The following is a 10,692-nucleotide window of genomic DNA, read 5'->3' on the forward strand; positions in this document are numbered from 1 at the left end:
ATTACCTCGTTAATATATTTAAGGGCATTTGGGAACTGTGCCAAAATCTTCGGAGCTGAGTACAGAGTACCTGTACAGTCGACGTTGTGTGTTAAATGTTGTTATGACAAGCGTTCTTCAGGTCGAGCCGAGAGAAGTATCTTGCGTTCTTAAGTTTGGTCATCAATGAGTCGAACGTCGGAAGGGGATAATTTTCCCCTTGTATGGCCTTGTTTGCTTGTTTGACAGGAACCACCGTTGGATCTTTTGAAAGCCTTATTCGAACATTTTTCCATTTCGGGAACGTACTAATCTGCTCAACTCGATTTATATTTATACCTAGTCTTAAAACAGTGAGTTGTATCGCCGTATCACATCCTAGTAGTGATTGCCAGCTGATTTCTGTGACGTGAGGAGTAGCGATCACCTCCGGGTCGTTCCCTACGCTTATCGGAGCTTCATTATAACGGAACTGGTTCAATGATTTAGTGCGAATGTTGAAAATGCCTGGTCGTCGACCAGTTTTGCCAATCTGCTTGACTGCATAGATTGTGTTCAGAACCCGAGTCGACAACCATCTTCATCGTTCTGCCGCCGACTTTACATTGGATAATTTCAAAAGCAATCAGTGTTTACAAATTTTTCTTTGTCGTGCATAGCCTCACAATTAACTACCCTGATATGTGTGTCCGTACGCCGAGGGCGTTTCGACCAATGCCCGTCTACGTCTTGGTTGGCCGCTCTAGTTCTGGTCTTGTACTTTCGTGCGAAGTGTTCAATCTTGGAGCATTTCCTGGACGTGGCGTTTCTGGATGGGCAATCTGGGCTGTTCTCCCGGTGTGCTCTTATTCAGCATCGACGACAACCTTCCAGTATATCAGAGTTTCGCGACTTTTGATTTAAGCTTTCCGAATTGTGCTTTGTTGGCCAGCAGACCCCTCGTCTTGGTCTGTCTGTTACCTGTTCTTCGATTTGGCACATCTTAACAAATTCGGCTAAAGAGAATTTGTTCTCCAACAGCTTCCTATTTAAGTCCACCGGCGCCCAAACGTCTATGATTTTGTCTTTAAGACAGATTTCCTCAATTTCTTTCTTGGTTTCGCCGAAAGAGCATTTCGCCACTTGGCGACGCAAACGCATCATGAATTCGGTAAAGCCTTCACCTTCCCGAGGAACCATAGTTCGGAATAGATGCCTCTTGAAACCGAGTTTCGTTGTGGTGAGAAGTACTCATTTAGTTTCTCCACTAGGGGTTTAAAAATGTCGTTATTGGCTTCCTCGTCGTACGGCACAAATACACCAGGTAAATTAAACACCACTGACTGCAACTGTGGTCCACCCAGGTGCAGCAACTTATTTCGCTTAAACTGATGTTATCTCCTCTGACTCTATGTAGATGATAAAAGCCCGCAGCATATCTCTCACTCATTTCTGCGCAACGCTATTTCATTAAATTGAAAGAGAATTGGTTTTAGCTCTGACGTTTCGGTAGATTACTGAAGTACAAGAAAATTACAAGAACCAGTTATCTGTCATCCTGCTTTGATTTTTTTTTTTTAACTCCAATAATGACAACACTAACTCGTTGTTATTAACACTACTAATAGCAACACAAACTCGGTGTTAATTTTTTCACGAGCTCGTTGGTATTATAACACGCTGTCTTTATTAGATTTCTTTCATGTTCACAATACTCTTACACATGCAGAATTCAATCCGCTCTCTTTGCTTATTTGATTGACCTTCATCTCTTATTCCTTTTATTTTTCTAATTCATCAGCCACTATTTAATCCGCTCTTTTTGCTTATTTGCTTGACCTTCATCTCTTATTCCATTAATTTTTCAATTTCATCCGCCGGAATTAATTCGGCTCTCAATAAAAAGACGCTTCACACAGATATTCTTTCGTAGCGTGATCGAAATTTTTCGTCTCATTTTACTTTTCCATTTCATCACCTCGAATTTAATCTGCTCTCGATGAACGAAAGTTTTCATTCCCTTTTCTTTTTTTATATTTCATAAGTTAAATCGCCTTTCCTATGAACACTTATTCGTTTTGTGACTTGCCATATTTACACACGCATTCACACACGCTAATACATACCCCTGCACATCGCACGTTTCACACAAGTATGTTCTGCTACCACATTCATGCATTTGCATTTTCTTCTTTACCTGGATTCTTAGGCAGCCGTCGTTTACTTTTATTATAGCTAGTTAATTTTCTTTTTCTTTTCCGTCAGTTATTCCGTAAACGTGTTTTTAATCCTCGTCACCAATGTAACACTCCAGTAATACAACACGATTTGTAGGTTAATACGTTAAATTCAACTCCTGGACTGCATGCTTTCACTGCGACTCCCCTTGAACTCCTTATTTATGGATTCCGTTTTAAGCTACAATATTGATCAAGGTTTCCACAGGAACCATTCCGGAAATCCTAATAAAAAAAAAATCAGCTTTTCACCCAAAACTGTAGACTAAACAACTCACCCCAATTGTCACGTTCACACGTTCAAAGATAATCAAAGTTTGGCTCGCAGACACATAAAATCCTATTTCAATCCAAAGACATTTCAAAGTCGTAAAATCTAAGAGCGCACTGGTATCCAAGAGTCAAGACACTTGAATCCAAAAGTAATTAAAGTTTCACTCAAAAGAACTGAAAGTTTCTCAGAACAATTTCACAACTCACTCAAATCCCGAAAAGCTCGAGACCGAGGCTTGATCGTCAACAGAATCAGATCAGCAAGTTAAGTTCAGTTTGAGACCTCAATCTAATATGTCGGTGTTCTTCACTAAACAGTAAAAACTCTGTTACCATCAAGTTGAATAAAATAAAGTTATACTTTTTTATATAATCGGAGTTGCAAACTTATAATTATATATAATTAAATTTCGGAACCATAAGTTTAACATAAAAAAAAAACTTTATTTAATTTATGTTGTAATTTAGCTTGAGTATAATAGTTTTATTACAAAGATAATTGATACAGATTAAGCTTTACACATTCGTTGGCGATAGCGGTGGACAGAAGAAGGAAGAACAGTACGATCGTTAGAGAAGTTACATTAGACTTTGCTATCGATAGTTCGGTATGCGATACCGTGCCAATTGTATTTCCAATACTTCCTCAATTGGTAAGGCGTTGATCGACTAGACGCATACCCAAGGCTGTCTTGCAGGTATTGTGTTTTGAAGCGCTGAGTCCCTTTGTTAATATGTCTGCTGGCATCTCGGTCGTTGGAATGTAGTTTACTGAAATAGTTCCTTCTTCAACCAGCTCTCGGATGAAATGGTGACGGATGTCAACATGCTTGGTGCGTTTGTGGAACACGGGGTTGCGTGTAAGTTGGCCAGCTCCTTGATTGTCGTTGTAGATAATGGTCGTCTTCAGTTGGCCCAAAATTTCTTGTAGAAAGCTTCTGAGATGAACAGCTTCCTTTGAGGAGTCGGACAGAGCCATATACTCTGCTTCTGTGCTCGACAATGCAACCGTAAGTTGCTTCCGGCATTCCCAGGATATTGCTGCACCTGCAAACTTAAAATCAAAACCTGAAAAAGCTCTGCGATCGTCAATGTTGGCGGCCCAGTCAGCATCGGCGTAGCCTACAAGGTCTTTGCCACTTCGTTTGTAAACCAGGCAATAGTCCTGAGTACCTTTTAGGTAACGTAATACCCGTTTCGCAGCAATCCAATGTTGTTTTCCAAAGTTTGTATTGTATTGACTCAAGGCACTCACTGCAAATGCAATATCAGGACGTGTTGATACTGCCAACCACATAAGGGCTCCTATTAAACTCTGATACGGCACGCTGGAAACTTCTTCTTTCTCGTTTTCGGTTTTTGGACACATTTCAGTTGACAATTTTTCATTCGTGTTGATCGGTGTATTTACGGGCTTACAATTCTCCATATTGAACCGTTTGAGAATATCTGCAACATATTTTGGCTGACCCATGGTAAACTCTGTTTTGTCTTTGTTTTGTTTAAACTCGATGCCCAAGCAATACGCTAGTTTACCCAAATCTTTCATCTGGAACTTGCTGGATAATTCGCGCTTCAACTTTAAAAGCATTTGGGTGTTATTGGTCGCAATTATGAGGTCATCTACGTAAAGCGATACGATCAGGATTCCGTTTTGTTCGTTCTTCAGGTACACGCATTTGTCGGCGGCGAGTGGCTTAAGGTTCAGTTCTTTGAGCTTACTATCTAGCTTTTTGTACCACTGACGTCCACTTTGCTTTAGGCCATATAGAGCCTTTTTTAGCTTGCACACCTTTTTAGGTCCATACATTTCTTTCTCTTTAGCAGTCAAGATTTCTTGGAATTCAGGTGGAACGCTGATGTAAAGTTCTTCCTCAATTACTCCATTCAAATAGGCGCTGTTGAAGTCAAATTGGTGAAGATCCAGTCCGAGTTCTGCAGCTAGAGCTATTACAATTCGAATCGAGCTCATTCTGGACACTGGGGAGTAGGTCTCATCGTAGTCAATGCCTTCGCGTTGGGTGAATCCTTTAGCAACCAGGCGAGCTTTACGGCAATTTACCCTTCCGTCAGGTAAATATTTTGTTCGAAGCACCCATTTCGTTTCGATAACCCTTTGGTTTTCCTGGCGATCAACAACTTCCCAGGTATTGTTCATTTTTAATGACTTGTACTCGTTTATAAATGCCTCCTTCCATTCGATGGCGTTTGTACCTTTGAGTGCTGCGCTTGCAGTTAGTTCCTTTGGGTTCGTTGCAAGTGAGGTAGCTTCGTAGAAAACATCTTCCTGGTCGGACTCAAACTGCTGATTAGGTGTGTCGATCTGGTCTGCAAGTATTTGATTGTAAATTAATCTGGGTCTTCCTGGTTTACCTGTTAACTGCTTCCTTGGCCTTCCACGACCACGTTTTACTGGCTGTCTATCGTCTGGCTTATTTTCCTCTGACTCAGGATCTTCTGCTTGGATGCTTTCGTTGTCATCTTGGTCATTTTCTGGTTGATTTTCTGCTACCGGTTCAATGTTGACATCGATCTGAGGTTCAATGAACTCTTCGAACTTATACTCGTGCCCAAACAGATTTGTGAAAACGACGTCTCGGCTTTTGATTAACATTTGATTTTTCACATCGTACAGCCTATAAGCTTTGGCATCGGTGCAGTATCCAACGAATACGCATTTTTTGGATTTTGGGCTGAACTTGCTTTTCGATCGTTTGTCCAGTGTATATGCAATTTGACCAAATTTTTGCATATGCCTTACAATTGGGACGCGATTGTTCCACAGCTTAAAAGGCGTTTCTCCACATAGGCTCCTTGAAGGACATCTGTTTCTTATGTAATTTGCCGTCTTTACTGCTTCAGCCCAGTAGCTCGGAGGAAGTGCGGCCTGCAACATCAGGCAGCGAGCCATTTCAACAAGGGTCCTGTTCTTACGTTCGGCTGTACCATTTTGTTGAGGAGTATATTCTACGGAATACTCGTGCTTTATTCCCTGGGCTGCAAGATAACTTTTGAACTCATTATTAGTGTATTCTGTACCGTTATCTGACCTGATAGTTTTTATCTTCTTTCCAGTTCGCCGTTCGACATTCCTTAAATTTCTGGAACACCTCAGACTTTCTTTTGATCGTGTAGAGCTCGCACCATTTTGAGAAATCATCGATGAATGTCAAAAAGTAGCGGCTGCCGCCGTGGCTATTGGTACGCATGGGACCGCATACGTCGCTGTGGATTAGTTCTAGTACGTCTCCTGCTCTTGAATCTGATACTGGGAACGGCTTTTGGGACTGCTTCCCCTTGATACATACTTCGCAAATTGGAAGAGTCTCCTTGAGGTCGACTTTGGCTCCTTGTACTTTACCTTTTCTTATTAGTTCTTTTAGGTCCGGCTTATTAAGATGGCCGAAACGTTCATGCCATTCTTGGATGCTGTTTTGCTTACCTGCAGTGATCTGGCTGCATTCGAGTTTTTCTTCTAACTGGTATAAGTCCAATTTGCGAGGAACGGTGAACACTATTTCTCCTCCTGTAGCTCTAATTATTTCAGCTTTCTCCTTCTTGAAAATAATATTGAAGCCGTGATCACATATTTTCGAGACCGACAAGAGATTGGTCCTTAAGTCCGGCACATAGAGCGTGTTCTTCGGGCTGGCGGTGAACTTTTTGTTTGGCGAGAACTGCACGGATCCATATCCTTTTATGTCTGTAGCCTCATCATTTGCCAGTTTGAGTTTCGGGCCTTCTGCAGGCTCAAGATTTACGAACATATTTTGTTGTGAGCACATGTGTGACGTTGCTCCAGAGTCTAGACACCAGCTACTGCAATCACTGCTTGTATGATGAGCTGCGTTGACGTACATGCTATCATTCTGGTTCTTTATTGGCTTCGACCTGCACTCAGCTGCACGGTGACCGACTTTTCCGCAGTTGTAACATCTAAACTTAAACTTTTTATTAGTGCCTGATTCTTGCGGATTGCTGTTATTATACTTCTTGTGTGCCAATAATGCTCCGGGCGTCGACTCGCTTTGATTTCTGTTTCTCGACTCGTATTCGTCTAATAACTTTATTTTAAGTGCCTCCGTTGAGATTAAGTTTTCCTGCGTTTCAATCGCTATTCGAAACTGTTCATATTCCTCAGGGATACTGTACAGTAGCAAAATTGTTAACAGATCGTCAATATTCATGAGATCAACTTCGTTTATTTTGTCTACTAAATCGGAAAACATATCTATGTGGCTTCTCATGTCTCCGCCTGCATTCATTTTTAATAGGATCAGTGATTTCAACAGTGCGGCTTTACGGGCTGGTCCCGTTGACTGGTAAGTGCTATGCAGCTTCTTCCATACATCGTTTGAAGTTTCACAGTTTCTTGTATGCCTTAGTTCCGATGTTGACATGGCCAAAATGAGATCGGACTTAGCCTTTGCATCTTCGTTTATCCACTGCGTGAAATTTGTTTCGGGTTTTAAAAGAGTCCCGTTCACATATTTCCACGAGTCGTTCTTGACTAACAGGGCCTGCATTTGTATTTTCCATGTGTCGAAATTATCCTTGCCCAAGGGCTCTATGCGTATACTAGCAATACTCATTTTTCTTTATAATTTCCGTTTAGTTTTGCTACACAAGCAACTGGTTCACGAAGCAACACAAGCAACTGGTTCACGGAGCTACACAAGCAACTGGTTCACGGAGCTACACAAGCAACTGGTTCACGAAGCTACACAAGCAACGAATACTCTTCCTTTTTGGTTTTTGCTACACAAGCAACTAGTTCACGAAGCTACACAAGCAACGAACACTTTTCTTCTCTCTATCACCAATTTGACGCCTTCAGTCTCAATCCCAGAAGTCTCAAATTTTTGCACATGTGTATGTGTGCGTATGTGCGCGTTTGGCAATTTCACCACAAATTAAAATTTGCCATTTAATCTCACTCGTTGTTCAATATCTTCTGCTAACTATTTTCTGGCGCAGTGGAAGGGTGCTGCGGCTCATAACCTGTTGTAATTTAGCTTGAGTATAATAGTTTTATTACAGAGATAATTGATACAGATTAAGCTTTACACATTCGTTAGCGATAGCGGTGGACAGAAGAAGGAAGAACAGTACGATCGTTAGAGAAGTTACATTAGACTTTGCTATCGATAGTTCGGTATGCGATACCGTGCCAATTGTATTTCCAATAATTTATTTTAAACTGGTTACAATTAATTTTTATTTGGAATAACACTGACTGTATTAAAACAAGTCTCAAACTGAACCCGCTTCTTAACTTAAACCTCTTTGACGATCATACCTCGTTTTTGAGCTTTAGAGCTTTGTAAGAGTGGAGTTGGCGTTAATTGAGTTAGTTTTCTAATTGTCCTTTGGATTGTTAATTGATAATGCACCAGCCACTCAACCCGATGGTTTAGTCTAGAATCTTAGGGTTTCGCTCGCATGGTAATTTTCCATTGGGATCCGAAAGTGTGGGAACGAACTGATAACGTAACTTGATTCGTTCTGGATTTTTAGTCTAAGGCTTGGGTACATTTGCAATTAGATATCGGCTGATTCGTTCTGGATGTTTAGTATAAGGCTTGAGTACATTTGCAATTAGATATTGGCTGATTGGGGTATGTGTGTGAGCGTGTGGACATGTGCATAAGAGATATATGGGATTATGGATATGACACTCCCCCATTCTTTGAATTTGGCCTGTCCTCAGGTGGAAAGGGATATAACATTACATTTTCTTCTATGTTAACTGAGTTTGGTAGATCGTTTACAATTTCTGTACTTTTTTGTGTTTTTTCCTTTGATTTTACATATTTTACAATAAGTTTTCTTGGTTTGCTCTTAAATTTATATAATAAGTACAACAAATGCTTATAATAATGATTACAAAAGTTGTTAAAGTGATTATTTGGAATACATTATATTATTTTGTGTGTTCTAGTATTTTTCTATTATTTCTTTTGTTTGAATATAAGATAATGGTTCTAACTTTGTTACATTATTATTTACGTAAACGCTCTGTGTGTAATCTAACATTGTATTTGAAATTGTGAATTCTTCTAATTGTACTGAACAATTAAGGATTTTAACAAGGTTACTTCCAACTATAGAAATTTCTTAATTAATAAAATTTGTATTTAATAATGTTTTAGGGATATTCCAGGTCAATAAAATATTTGGTTTAACACAATTAATTTGGAAATTTGTATATGTTTTGGTATATTTGCATTCAGTATGTTCTTGTTTAATTATTCCATTTATAAATTCGTCGAATACAATTTTTTCTGTTTCTTTATTAAATACTTTATTGTCGTATAAGAAATATTTGTCGAATATATTTTCTATTAAAATTTTATTATCTTCATCGGGATAAGGAATAATTTCAAAAAGGGAGCTTTAACTATCTCTGAAGGAATGTGGGAAAGAATCAAAACTTCATTTGTGTCTGTTTTAAGCCAAGTGGAGGTTTTGATTTTCAACAATTTCTCAGGGTTCACGTTTTTTAAATTATCATGTTTTAATAATTTTGGATTGAATAAACCTAATCGTCAGCTGCATTCCTAATTCAATATCTTCTACATATTCTGTAAAGTGTTGTAAATTAAATATTAAAACGCTGACTTGTTTTTTCCCTTTCTCCGTCTGCCTTTAATTTATTGATTACATCAACTCCATTATTTATGACATCGATGACTATGTATAAATCGATGTTCTGAACACTAGTGTCTACTAAAGTATTAATTTTTTCTTCCATTTCATCTTTATCATCTTGGTCTAATGTTCCGAATAGGTATTTATAAACTGATCCTATAATATTTCATAAACCTCTCTTACTGCGTTTTGCTAAAGTAATTCCACTGATTTCTCTTTTAAGTTTTTCTACTAGATATCGGATTTGTATTATGTCACTAAATTCACTAGCTTCTTTCAAAAGACTTTTGAAGGTTTGTTCAGTTTTTGTTATGTTTACACTTAGATAATGATATTATAATTAATCGGGATATCTATTGATCCTGTTTTAAATACAAGATATCCGTTTTGGGGCTTAATAGGATTTATTTCGATGTTCTGACCGATTATAGTTGTTAATATTATGGAGAAAATCATTGTTTTCAATGAGTTGTTGTTGAGTCCGTTCATTCTCTTCTTTTTTCCTGGAATTATCATCATATTTACTTTTATTAATTTTCTTCTTCTTTTTGAATTTTGATTATAATGAATAATCTTTCTTCCCCTATTTGTTTCTTCAAAATGTTTTTCGTCTATTTTTCTTAAGGTTCCTGTCTTCTTAAATGGATTAGTAGTTTTGGACTTTACTAAAGGTGCTTGTCTATATTTTTATCTATTTCATAATCATGACGTTTTTCATTTAATTTTTCAATTCTATTTATTTTTTTTCTTGTGTGTCATAATCAGGAGTTCCTGCATACATAAATATGTTGGCTGGTATTTGGTTTGTAGTATTATGTTTTGTTTTATGATTATAAATGTACAAAATTAATTCAAATTTGGTATACTTATTTTCAATGTCTGGTTCGCTTCTTATAATTCTCAATTTCTCATTAACCATTTTATGAAATCTTTCCACGTCTCATATACCGTTTTTACTTGTTGTTATTTGAATCTGTACTCCTTCTGAATTTAACCAATTGTGTAAAGCTACACACATAAATGCTGAATCTTTATCTGCCTTGATTTCCTGTGGTTTTCCCATTTCGTTGAATACTTTCATGATAGCTCTTTTAGCTTCTAACCAATCCCTGCTTGTGACTTCTACTAAGGTAGCGAATTTTGAATATAAATCGATGCATGATAAAAATTGTTGTTTACCCACCATATAAAAATCCATTACAAATTTCTCTCTTATATTTTGTATTTCTGGAGTAAGTTCATATGTCAATTTAGTATTTCTATGTTCTGTTTTAGCAATGTGCAAGTTTCACATTCGTTTATTATATTCTGAATTAATTTTTGACAATCGGGGAAATATTATTTTTCTCTAAACCATTTTGTAGTTTTTTCGATACCTGGATGTAATAGTTCTTTATGACTTTTCAATATTTGTTCTTTAAAATCTGCATATGTCAGTATGTCTTCAAGTTTGGCCGTACATCTAACTAATTTCGTCAAATGATTTGCATTTATAATTTCCACATAAGCTTTTTGGAATGTAAGGAAGTCTAAATCGTTAAGGAAATAAATTGCACTGTTTTTTGTACATAAG

At 37.8% G+C, this 10,692-nt stretch overlaps 1 long non-coding RNA gene across 1 annotated transcript; it reads right to left on the reverse strand.

Moving 5' to 3' along the window:
• Window positions 1-8,989: 8,989 nt before the first annotated feature.
• On the reverse strand, window positions 8,990-9,266 carry LOC128264977 (uncharacterized). Its single transcript, XR_008268788.1, has 2 exons — window positions 9,090-9,266; window positions 8,990-9,052 (listed from the first exon to the last, which is right to left on the reverse strand). It is a non-coding gene; the product is annotated as an uncharacterized LOC128264977 (long non-coding RNA).
• Between the last annotated feature and the right edge of the window lie 1,426 nt (window positions 9,267-10,692).

The sequence above is a fragment of the Drosophila gunungcola genome, unplaced genomic scaffold (assembly GCF_025200985.1).
Source record: "Drosophila gunungcola strain Sukarami unplaced genomic scaffold, Dgunungcola_SK_2 000087F, whole genome shotgun sequence".
Lineage (NCBI taxonomy): Eukaryota > Metazoa > Arthropoda > Insecta > Diptera > Drosophilidae > Drosophila > Drosophila gunungcola.